Genomic DNA, 13,146 nt, shown 5'->3' with positions numbered 1-13,146 from the left:
AATTACTGCATGTCATCACTTAAATACTGCTCCAGAAATTTTAAAAATGCCTCGACACAGAGCTTGAATTGTGATTTTAGCAGATCACAATGAATAAAAACATATTTAAGGTTTATGTTCCATTTCAAGGCTGATAGCTTAGAATTTGGAGTCACAACAATGGTACTGGGTGGAGGCGGGGGGAGGGAGAGTGGAAGGTGAAGAGCAATGGAGGTAAAAGGTAAAAAGGCTGAAAACTGAACTAGTAATGCCAGCTCAACCTCCTGAATGCATTTCCTATTATTTTAATAGCTGATACAGCATCTTTTCCAAGATTTATCAAGTCTAAATCAAATGCAATGGATTAGGCATATGCCACACTCTTCAGCTGTGGTCTTTGTGTGTGTGTGTGTGTGTGTGTGTGTGTGTGTGTGTGTGTGTGTTACTTATAACCAGTCTAGACATAAAACGCAGAATCTACGTAATTGAGAACAGATAATGTAATAAAGGCCACAGTTTAAGCCAATTTCATTGATGCATTTTTAAACATTATTAAACAGGTTCAGAAACACTGTTTTTCCAAAATTGCATTTGAAGTTGTTTAACAATGTTTATATCAATGAAATTTGTTTAGTTCATTGCGACATCGGGGTGACTACATCTGCTCTGATACAATTTATAAGGAAAACAGGACAATATGTGTATCTTTTAAAAAAAATGACAGATTCAGTCAACTGCAAATAATCTGAAAGAATTTGTCTTTAACCAGAAATTTATGATTCTGCAGATTACCAGGTAAATAAATGTTTGCATGAGAACAGGCAGAAACACCTGGCTTCCTAAGATGACTGCCATTGAGCCAGTATCTTAAAAAACATTTTGAAATGTGAAACATTCAAAATGCCTCCATTTATATGACACTGAGGTGGCTAATAACTGGCAAGCGTAAGTAAAGGGGCCACACCAGGCTGAAGGATGGCTTTCAACTCTCCATTAGTCGGACATGTAGAAAGCGTACATCAAACCGCTTTACGACAGCCACGAGTTTGTAAGGGAGGGCTAAGAGCACGGATGATAAAGCTGTTTGGCGGAAGCATGCATGCACCCACATACAGTACCTCTTGATGCACTCGCCGAACAGGCTGGAAGAAAAAGCTGCAGTGAAGAGAAAGGAAAACATGAAAGCCGGAGTTGACAGGCCTACCCAGGGGCCTCGTGGATGCTCCGCACAACCCCTAGGGCTCCCTCCCATCCCCAAAGCCTGTAGTGATTTTAGTATCTGCCCTGCACTCAGCCAGTGCAGCTTTAGCCCAGCAGGGGCTGCAGGCAAAAATGAAAGCCCCAGACAAGGCTCTCTTCTGTGTGTTGGGCCGCAGTTAAGACTAGTTAAGACTGACATCGCTGTGACAACCACTAAGGGGTTAAAATATTTCCTGACCTTTCCATTATCATTATTTTTTAAATTTATCTTTATTTTGAACTATTACAATAAGTCTTCCCTGACTTTTAAAAAAGCTATTGAGGCTATCTATGGACACAGAACCGAGGGCAGTGAATTTATAAATCATTAACTTTCTTTTTCTTTTAACATTGGACTCCATTGCCTTTTTCCTTAAGTAACCCTGCTAATGGGATAGCCACTTGGCTAGGTTGGGAGTGGGGAAGACAATGAACATTTAGGGAAGATAAATTCTTGGTGTCACCTCAAAACAATGAGTACAAACAATATTTTCTTGTTTGTGAAGTCAGTGCTGGTTGCAGAAAGAACGACAGTCCTGGAAGTACCAATATAAATGCCAGATGGTACATGGGTATCAGTTAACAGATGAAGAGGGCCAGTAAAACAAACAGCAGGATCTCCCTATTCACACTCTTTATACACTTTCATCAAATTTCCAAACATTATGACTGGGCATATCCCCCACCCCTAACAAACCTTCAGTGGCTCCCTAGTGTGCACAGAATCCTATATAATAAAAGCCTAATATGCTAAGTGTCTGACCTTTCATTTGACCATTTGACCAGTTGCTATGATGCACACTGGCCACCAGGGGGAAGACGCTTCAACTGGTAGGTTAGCTTGCTGCTGGGGACCGGCCAATCGGGACTGAGCAAGACGGGCCAGACATGCCCTGGAGCCCTCCCACGCGTGGCCCCTCCCAGGCCCCCATCGTGCACTGGTGGGGTCCGTTGGCCTGGCCTGCACCCTCTTGCAATCTGGGACCCCTCAGGGGATGTCGGAGAGCCAGTTTTGGCCTGATCCCCTCAGGCCAGGCTGTGGGACTGGTGCACGCATCTGTGCACTGGGCCTCTAGTAAATGATAAAGTCCCTTACCTGGCATTTGAAGTCCCTCAATATAAGCCCAAACTACCTTTCCAACATCATCTCCCACCCAAATCTCTAAAGCTCTAGCTACAAAGGCTACTTGCCATAAAAGATCCCGAGTACAGCAAGCTCTTACCTGCTTCTGAACTCCCCCTGCCTTTCCAACACAATCATTCTCATCTGCTGAGCCCAACTTAAATGAACCTCTCTGTGAAAGGGTCCCTCTCCTACCAATTTCCTTCCTTGTCCCCACTCCCAGCAGCAATGACCCATCCCTTCAACCACTTGCTTATACTTCCGTCATGTATGTCTCCTTATGTCAGGATTTTTGTACTTTATATCCCCACTGCCAAGATGAACCAATACTGAATGAATTCATTAATATGATGAATGTAGGAATTGGGAGGCAATTTTCAGGCCATCTACTGCCACCTTTTTATTTTACAGATGAGAAAATTAACAAGTAAGTATCTTGCCCAAGATCAGGAAGCTAATGTGTGCGGCTGACTTGGAAGAAGCCATCTAGCTCCCCTGACACAGTCGAGTGCTTTTCCCACAATGCCATCCTTCCCTCCCGGCATAATGAAGTTGAATTCAGGAAAGAGAACATGCACTCCATAACACTGCCACCCCTGGATTTGAGAAGATTACAACCAACAGGGACTCTCTTCAACCCCACACTAATCCTACCAGAGGCATCTTTCCTAAACTGAACTGCCCTCCTGAACATCAAGAAGGTGTCCAACAGAAATGCGAGGTCATTCCCAAAGACCACTCACTCATTACTAGTATGCTGGGGGTGAGAAAAAGTTGAGAACCACAGTTTGAGGGGAAAAAATAAATAATAATAAATATATAAATATATATATATTTAGTCCTCACTGTTCTCCCCCACAACCCCCCAGAAATACCAGAAAATTATCTATTGTGCTTGGAAAATGCTTTTAGCAATGACGTTACATTTATGTGAAAATTCTCTGGATTAAAGTTAAATCCTAGTATACAAAGAACTAGAAAGCAAAATGCAACAGTGTCTCTCACATGGCTGGAGTTCTGTATATACCTATGAGTGAATAAGTAAATTAGCCTGTTTAATATTAGACACAGAAATAGTAAATCACTACAGTTACAAATATGTTTGTATGCATACTTTCTTCATTCATTTTATCTTCTGCAAATAACTTTATATTTATCAATTCCTGAATCCTCATCTGCTCTTCCCACAATCCCACTATTTCTCATTTCTGTTTGCATATACTCCATCTCATTTATGAGGAAAACTTCAATTCACGGGTTCTTTAGGGATTCTGCCTGTCAACCAAATAACTACCTAGTTGCTCAAAAAAGAACTGTTATCTGAATTCTGAAAACAAAACAAAACAAAACAAAACAAAAAAAAAACAAAATCTGAAACACACAAAGGCATGGAGGCCTAATTTTTACTGTAATGCTGTTTGCAGGCTAAAGGACTGCTTTAAAATATATAGTTTCTGGGCCTTGGTTTTCTCATATATAAAGTGGGATAAAAATAGCTACATGCTAGAGCTCTGAGGATTAAAGAAAAATAATAATGCTTACACTTCACTGAGCCCTTTACAAGGAGCCAAGAAGGACTCTAGGAGATATATATATATATATACACACACATATATACACACACACATACACACACACATATATACACACACATATTTATATATATATATTTCATTCATCTACACTCAAATCAGTTTTGAGGCACTATTATCAAACTCACTTTACAGGTGAGGAAATTGAGGCGCATAAACTTTGAGTAACTTGCCTAAGGTCATAAAGCTAGTAATTTTTGAAGCCAGGACTATTCACACCAGCAGTGTGAGTCTAAAATTATATTGAAACTAGAGGCCTGGTGCATGAAATTCGTGCACGGGGGTGTGTGTCCCTCAGCCCAGCCTGCACCCTCTCCAATCTGGGTCCCCTTGAGGGATGTCCGACTGTCCATTTAGGCCCGATCCTATAGGATCGGGCCTAAATGGGCAGTCGGACATCCCTCTCACAATCCAGGACTGCTGGCTCCCAACTGCTCACCTGCCTGCCTTCCTAACTGCCCCTAACCGCTTCTGCCTGCCAGCCTGATCACCCCCTAACCACTCCCCTGCCAGCCTGATTGATGCATAACTGCTCCCCTGCCAGCCTGTTTGCCCCTAACTTCCCTCCCCTGTAGGCCTGGTCACTCCTAACTGCCCTCCCCTGCAGGCCTGGTCACCCCTAACTGCCCTCCCCTGCAGGCCTGGTCCCCCCCCAATTGCTCTCCGCTGCAGGCCTGGGTCCCTCCCAACTGCCCTTCCCTGCAGGCCCGGTCACCCCCAACATCCCTCCTCTGCCAGCCTGGTCACCCCCAACTGCCCTCCCCTGCAGGTTTGATTGCCCCCAACTGCCCTCCCTTGCAGGCCTGGTCCCTCCCAACTGCCCTCCCCTGTTGGCCTGATCGCCCACAACTGCTCTCCCTTGCAGGCCTGGTCCCTCCCAATTGCCTTCACCTGCTGGCCATCTTGTGGTGGTGATCTTGTGTCCACATGGGGGCAGCCATCTTGTGTGTTGAAGTGGTGGTCAATTTGCATATTATTCTTTTATTAGATAGAATAGAGGCCTGGTGCACGGGTGGGGGCCAGCTGGTTTGCCTTAAAGGGTGTCCCAGATCAGGGTGGGGGTTCCTTTGGGGCATGGGATAGCCTGGGCAAGGGGCCTGTGGTGGTTTGCAGGCTGGCCATGCCCCCTGGCAACCCAAGCAGAGGCCCTGGTATCTGGGATTTATTTATCTTCTATAATTGAAACTTTGTAGCCTTGAGCGGAGCCAAGCCTCCTGCTTGCTCCGTTACTGCAGCCATTTTTGTTGGGATTTATTTATCTTATACAATTGAAACTTTGTAGCCTTGAGTGGAGGCCTGGGCCTGCCAGGGTGTGCGGAAAGCTTGGCTTCCTCCATTGCCAGGGAAACCCAAGCCTCCTGCTCACTTAGTGGCTGCTGCCATCTTGGTCGGGTTAATTTGCATACTCGCTCCTGATTGGCTGATGGGCATGTGGATGTAGTGGAGTGATGCTTAATTTGCATATTACTCTTTTATTAGATAGGATGCCTTACACATAGACATTCCTGCCTGCCCACCCCAACTCTAGCCTCCATCAATGTCCTCTCCTACCTTCTCTTTTTCCATTATTCTTGTTGAAATTCAGGCCTGAAAGGATGTTTTCTTTGAACTATCCCTTGGTTAACTCACTTGTCCAGTCTCATACCTGTCTCCTTACATCTGTTCTCACAAGCTTATTGATAACCCACATTACTTCCTAACTGGGTTGTTTCAATCATTCCTCCTTCTTCCCATTTACACTTGTACCCACTCATATCTTCACTACATTCTGAAGCCAAGTTGCTCTTCCTGAAGTACACCTCTTATCACAACTCCTCCCTCCACACTGAACTTTAATCGCTCCCCTTTGCTAAATGGTTTAAGCATAAATTCTTCATGTTGGCATTCAAGCACTGCCCCTGTCTTGCTTTTAAGTCTCATCACTTTTATACACATTTTGAGATTGTAGCTGAGCCGGACAACTCAACTCAGTGAACACACAATACTTTCTCACCAGCATATTTTTGCTTACATTGTCCCTTCCACTTGGCATGTTGTCATGAAGTTTCTGGAGGCCTACTATTGCCCAATGCCCATGTCTCACATATGACCTCGATCATAAATCCTGTGATTTATTCAGAATGCCCATCTATTTTTGTGTGATTTTAAAAAACATATTCCACTCTATCTAGGTCACATGCAATCTGAGATAACTCCTTACAATATGACCAGACCCTTGAGTTTGGAGGCTCCCAAACACTTATCTTTATGCCCCCATAGCAACTAAAATGGTGACTCACACATATTTTTAACAAATTATGCTGTTTTTATACCTAGTTCATTTCTGTTGACTCTGACCACGTGTCATATGTAAAACCAACTAGGTTCTTCAAACAAATGCTCACTAGATTTCTAAAAGCAGCCAGTGTGAATTTAAACATAAGTTGTCCAATGTCTGGTTAGGCAGTCAAATTTGAAAATGTAGATATCCAGAAGTTTTATATTATGTATTTAAGGAATAAAAATATAAATATTTCCTTATGCAAGTAAAAACTCATTTCTTTTTCTCAAAATATTTTAAAACTTTGGTTGGGCCTATGCTTCCAAGATCATTTTATTACAGAACTAGAGGCCCGGTGCACGAATTCATGCATGGCTGGGGTAAGGGGGGCTAACAGGGGTGGGGCCAACCAGGGGTGGGGCCTGCCAGGGGAGGGGCCACAGGAGGTTGGCCAGCAGGCCCCACCCCCCAGTCAAACTCCTGGTTGAACTCCTGGTTGAACTCCCAGTCGAGGGGACAATTTTCATATTAGACTTTTATTATATAGGATTGTTTACAGGTGTAGTGGCAACTAATTAAATTTTCTAAAATGCAAAATAAATGACAAAAGAGAAAAAGTGGCTGTCAGGAAAGCAAGCTAAGGGAGACGAGGAACTAAATATTAGAAAGGAATCACATAATTGCAAATGTAGGATATAAATATACCTTTAAAATTCAACAGACTAGAAGTAATTTGCACTTGTGGCCAACAATAAATTACTCAGTGTTAAAACTAAATATTAGAATATTTAAAATAATTTAATTGAAACAATAAAAAAATGGCCAAGTTAGTTAATAAATCTCTTTTCTATAAGATTTGATGAAACTAAAATGGCAATGAGAAACTGAATACCTAAGTATATGAAAGTCTCATAGGTATATGAGAACTGAGTGGTCCATTTTGAATATATCAATTTAATTCTTAATAGAAGCTCAGGATGTGTACCAAAAATAAAATACACAGGATGGGAAGAAAAAAATCATAGAAAATAAATGCTGATAAATGAATATGAAATGTATTGAAAAAGAAATATTAAAGATGGCCTTTCAGTCATCTAAGCTATAAACTATAACAGGCTTTCACTTAGTTTACTTTGCATACCTATTATCATGTTACTTCTAAAGTGGCTGTAATGGTTCCATCCTATATAATAAAAGCCTAATATGCTAAGTGTCCAGTCGTCCATTCAACTAATCAAAGCGTAATATGCTAATGATATGCTAAGGCTGCTCAATCGCTTGCTATGAAAACCAGGGGGCAGATGCTCCGACTGGTAGGTTAGCTTGCTGCTGGGGTCCGGCCAATCGGGACTGAGTTAGATGGACTGGACATGCCCTGGAGCCCTCCTGCGGCCCCTCCCTGGCTGGCCAACCTCCCGCATCCCTCCTGGCTCTGACTGTGCACTGGTGGGGTCCGTCAGCCTGGCCTGCACCCTCGTGCAATCCAGGACCCCTCGGGGGATGCTAGAGAGCTGGTTTTGGCCCAATCCTGCAGGCCAGGCTGAGGGACCCAATGGTGCACAAATTTGTGCACCGGGCCTCTAGTAGAATATAAAATGAATGACTTGCTTATCTTAGAAATGTACTAACTTTTCTAATTAGTGAACCACCATGTACTTTTTTTAGCCACCTTTTAAGAAAATCAACTATTGGTTGAAGATTTTTTTCCTTACTTATCATATTTATTTGAGGAAGAAAAGATAATATTAAAGCAACCAACAAGGAATTAAGTCATCTTAATTTTAAAAACTCAAATTTTCATTAATGGAGAGAATATGAACAACACTTTTCAATGTTTATGGAATTACCTATCAAGGCAGGTGGCACTTTTTTTTTTTCATCTCACCTGTCTTCATTCTACGTAGATATGTATTTCCAAAAAGTCTAAAATAGACAATGTCTATAAATTTACATGCTCTATTTGCTCTATGTTCAATTGTCTCAGAAGTAACGTGTGATGGCTATTCTACCAGACCCAAAAGGTAAAGTATAGGTAACTCCTGCAGACAGATGAGAGCACTATCATGCCAACAGCGCAGGTGAATCGTGATGACCAGTAGTGGCCACTACCAAATCCAGTTTCTGTCTAGTACTTTCTCCCCCATTGCTTTGCAAAACTTCTGTTTCTTTTTATTTTCCCATGGAAGACGTAAGTACAGAGTCCTTTCACATGATGAGAGCTAGTATATATACTCTGGCAATTCTCTGTTGGTATAGTAAGAAAAGGCATACCTTACATAAACATCCAAGAAGTGGTATAAAAAAGGTAGTAACACCCTCCCTAAATTAACCTTTTGCACTTGGATGTTGAGTGTGACTCGACACGGTTAGCATTGGTAGCAGCTCTTTTTATACTCTTTGGATGTATCAATAACTTGAAATATAAAAAAATCCAAATAAATAAGTTTGTATGAAAAGAAACTCCAGTTTTTTATTCTACTGCCGCGCTTTGTAAAATCTGGGGTATTTAAAAAATTAAATCCCAAGTAGAATAAAGGAATCAAGAAAAAAGCAAGCAAGTGCAAAGGGTTAACTCTAAGGTAATTTTTATATCCTTTTGCTAACTCATAAAGTGTTCCTAAATGAGAGTCAATTGTCACTGTATTCCATCAATGAGGAGAATTCTAACTAATACTGATTTCTGATTATTGGAATAGTAGGCAATGGGAAAACGTGTGCATATGTGTATATGTGTATGTGTGTGTGAGACAGAAAAAACACATTGTATCAAGTCTCTCTCTCCTTTACACCTCAGTTCCAATGAGAGCAGAAAACAAGAAGTGGATTCACATTGATATCTGAATGTGCCACAAGTGCCCACCAAATTACAGTATAAACATATTTACTAAACTCATCACCAAAATAAAGCAGAACTTAGGAAGAAATTGTTAGAGAATGGGGGTATCCATAAGGCAAATATTCAGGCACACCTTCAGACTTTCTGCCTTTTCTCCTGTACAGAATCAGGTTGTACTACTAAATTAGGTTGTACTTAATTAAATTAGGTTGTACAACTGTGTTGGTGGTGGTGGTCGGGGGAGGGGGGGGGTCCTTAACCCTTTGCACTCGCTTGCTTTTTTCTCGATTCCTTTATTCTAATGCTAACCGTGTTGAGTCACACTCGACATCCGAGTGCAAAAGGTTAAGATCAGATCCAGGATCAGTGAGACTCACTGGACTCAGCATATAATCAGACTCACAGCTAAGATTTATTACACTGAAGGACACAAAGTAAAATCAGCAAAGGGAAAAAAGGAGCATGAGGCAAAGTCCATAAGAAACTAAGAGCATCCTTCCAAGAGTCCTCTCCCCAAGGAACCACAGAAGATGCATTTAATTTCTCCAGCATCGAAATGACAACATAGGACAAGTGCTATCTACAAGGGAATCTTATTAGTAACTCAGCCCATGGTTTTTATTGGGGTTTGGTTACATGGGTACCCACTGCCTAGCATGGACCCAAATCCAAAATTCCAGACTCTCAGAAGGGAAGCAAACACTCAACACAGACCATCTAGAACAGTGAGCCACTCACTTGGGGATTGGTGGAAACAGGCCCCACCCCCTAGCCCCCCAATCCAAGCTCCTAGATGACAGCCAATGGCCAACCTGCTAAGGACAGCAGTCTCAGGCTGCTACGTTATCACTTCTCTGCGCACCTGCCCGTCACTGTTTCAGATGCACCACTGTTTTGGAACTGCACCCCACTGCCACCCAACACAAAAACAAACTGAATCACTGTGGTTCTAGATGGCCACAAGCTCAGCTCTTGTCACTGACCCAGGAATGGGTGGACATGTAGGAGACAGGGAGATGTTAGTCTTTGAGCAAAAGGATATATAATACAGTGCCATTTACAGTATCAAGTTAGGTTGAGTTCAAAAAACACTATTGAAAACTCAGTCTGTATCTAAGGGAGAAATGAAAAACAAACCCCTGCCATCGTAGTGTACAATAACAATAGATGAGATTAAGGCTCATAGGGGACTGCACTGGCTTCATTTTCCTTAGAGAGCACCCATTCAAATGAGTATTTGATACGTTATTTATTAGAGGAAATAATAGTATTTCTAATGGTTCACCAAAAGAAGCCTCTGGCCCAGTAGAGGCTGAAAAAGCAGCTTTTGTGGTCCCTTTCAACATTTAGTTCCGATAACACTAATCAATATGAGGATGTTTACAAATCTCATTTTGATTTTATATTTAAAAAGGGAGGAAAGTTTTCAATGTTGTTAGAAACTATTTTGTCAGTTTTTAGCCTACTAATATGACACTCAACTTATGTATGGCAATCTGCTAGAAACATAAAGTAATTTATGAAATGGAGATCAATGTAGCATTTTGTTTTCAACCCAATTTACCAACTATATATCAAAGTACGCAAAATAAAATTGTGCTTTTAAGTCGACACTGCCTAAAGCTCTTCGGTAAGGTAGATATTGACCTTCAGGTAAAACTAAAGGGCTATCAAAAATCGGCATTAAAGAGAGAGGTGCAATGTGGATTTGGCTAAAAAAATGAGCAACTACTGTTCGCTGAGCACTTACTATGTGCCAAGCACTAAGGGGAGAGGGTTCATATGCATTGCCTCACTTACTCCATTTTTCAGTGCACACATGAAGGCTAGGAACTGCATTACAGGTCACATCCAGAGTGAGGGGAGAGCAATGGGCAAACACACGCACTGATTTTCTTTTCAGTTTCCTGGTTTTAGTAAGAGCAACCCTGCTGAGTAGGGATATGGCAAAAGAAAACACATTCTTTCCACTTCACAAAGGCGAGGTGAGTGCAGAGACCCTACAGTGTCTCCTGAATAACACCACTGATCAAGACAGAAATCCTTCTTTAAGTATATTAAAAAAAAAAAAACACCACACACACACACAAAAAAAACAATTAGAGAGTTCAATGGAAGTAAAAATACACCCATATACATGTACTTCCTCCTTCCCTCAGGATATTAGTCAGAATTCAGTGTCGTAAATTAGCATTTGTCCAGACATGTGAGATCGTGTTGTATAACATGACCTTCTTTTCTTTCTCTCTCTCTCTCTCTCCTCTCTCTCTTTCTCTCTCTCTCTCCCCCCCCAAAAAAAAGGTCTGATGCTCACATGCAGCTAGGAAAGGAACCAGAGACACAGCACCTCCTGTGAGTCCCCACTGAGGACATACTTCATAAACAACATTCTGGGGGTTTCCAGGCCTCTGTAAGCAATGCTCTCAGGCCACAGGTGTTGGCTTTGTTTTCAGTGGCTTTAGGGCTCTCTGCAATGGATTTCACTCAAGATGAGGGGTGGGATTTGAGGCTCGGGGCAAAATGAAGCATGGTGGTCTTTGATCACTCCCAGCCAATAAGGAAGAACACACCTATATGTAAAAGTCCCTGATCCAAGAACATTACCATGCTCCACAGAAACACAGGCAATACACAGCAGGAGAAGGGGGACTCAGGACCTGGGCCCGAGGCATCCACACACATAGCAACAAAGAAAACAGCAAGCAAACAGCAGCTGCACTGACATTCAGCGAAGACAGCGGCTGGTTTTTAGATCTTATATTGGAGAGAACAAAGACATCCCAATTAATCACACGTAAGACAAGTGGAAAGTTGGAGCTTCTGCACCTATCATCAAATAAAAAGAAAAAACTGTGGCAAATACATATATTTTTCATATATATACATATATATATATACACACACACACACACACCACAGATTGCACAGACTTCCTATGGCCACAGCTGCCAGCTCCATTATCCCTTTCTGCAGGGGCTGAGAAAGAAAATGAAAGGAAATGGGGTAAAAATATTTCCATTATATTTAGCAGAATATCACCAGATAAATAATTTTTAGTCTTGAAGAACATTTTAATATGGATTTCTGGCAAAATTTTTAATAATCTAATAAATATTTTATTGAAGTTTATATAACTTGTATCAAGAGGCCAAATCCAAGTTATATCACAGAATAAAAGGCAGCAACAAACAAGAGCAATGCATGGCACACAACGAAGGGAAATTCAGTAAGAGGGCAGTAAAGGTAATTGACTATGGAGGTAAAAAGGACAAGCTTACAGTTCTAAAATGCCCCCTTTGAGGAGGTAAGGGGAGAAAGAACGGAGTAGAAAATCAAATAAAATCAAATTCAAGCAAAAGTAAAGAGAATATAGCATGGAGTATGAAATCATGGACCTGTGCTCCAACACCAAGTCTTTTATTACTAGCTGTGTGGCCACTCTGAGCCTTAGTTTCCCAGATATGAACAAGACTAGCAATACTTGATACCTATACCTTTTAGGGTTATTTTAAGTTAGGCCCTGGCTGAGTGGCTCAGTTGGTTGAGGTGTGGCCCCATAGACCAAAAGGTTTTGGGTCTGGTGATTCCTGGTCAGGGCACATACAGGAGGAACCAATCCATGTTTCTCTCTGATGTTCACACTGATGTTTCTCTCTTTCCCCGACTCCCTTCCACTGTCTCTGACAAAAGCCATGGAAAAACTATCCTCTGGTTAGGATTAAAACCCTCCCACCCCCCACTAATTTATTTACAAAAAGATTATTAGTTAGTATTAGGGTTGAGTTAAATGAAGTACAAATACAACAGGCCTCGGCTAATTCTAGGCTCAGGGCAGGCACTGGGTATACGACTGCTCATATAAATAGGTACAGGTTTAGCATAAATCCAAGGAGTAACCGAAACCTTGACCTTGCATCTAGAAATCTGACTGTACAATGTGATCTACTGAGACTGCATATAAACCAGCAATAATAAGTGACAACAGACTTAAAGACAAAGATTAAAAAATTTAAAAAAATTATATCCATAGTCTTTACATTACTAGGATAACTACACTTGGGTCAGCTTCAGAGTCTCTTGGTTACAGGTGCTATGTTTAAACATGCAGAGATAACAT

The 13,146-nt window shown here is 41.6% G+C and overlaps 1 protein-coding gene across 1 annotated transcript in view; it reads right to left on the bottom strand.

The window, feature by feature from the left end:
* Positions 1-13,146, bottom strand: part of BNC2 (basonuclin 2) — a 421,518-nt gene that overhangs the window by 29,723 nt on the left and 378,649 nt on the right. The gene's annotated exons all lie outside the window — the stretch shown is intronic.

The sequence above is a fragment of the Eptesicus fuscus genome, chromosome 15, assembly GCF_027574615.1.
Source record: "Eptesicus fuscus isolate TK198812 chromosome 15, DD_ASM_mEF_20220401, whole genome shotgun sequence".
Lineage (NCBI taxonomy): Eukaryota > Metazoa > Chordata > Mammalia > Chiroptera > Vespertilionidae > Eptesicus > Eptesicus fuscus.
The sequence above is the reverse complement of the archived record's forward strand: the minus strand, read 5'-3'. Positions and strand labels throughout refer to the sequence as shown.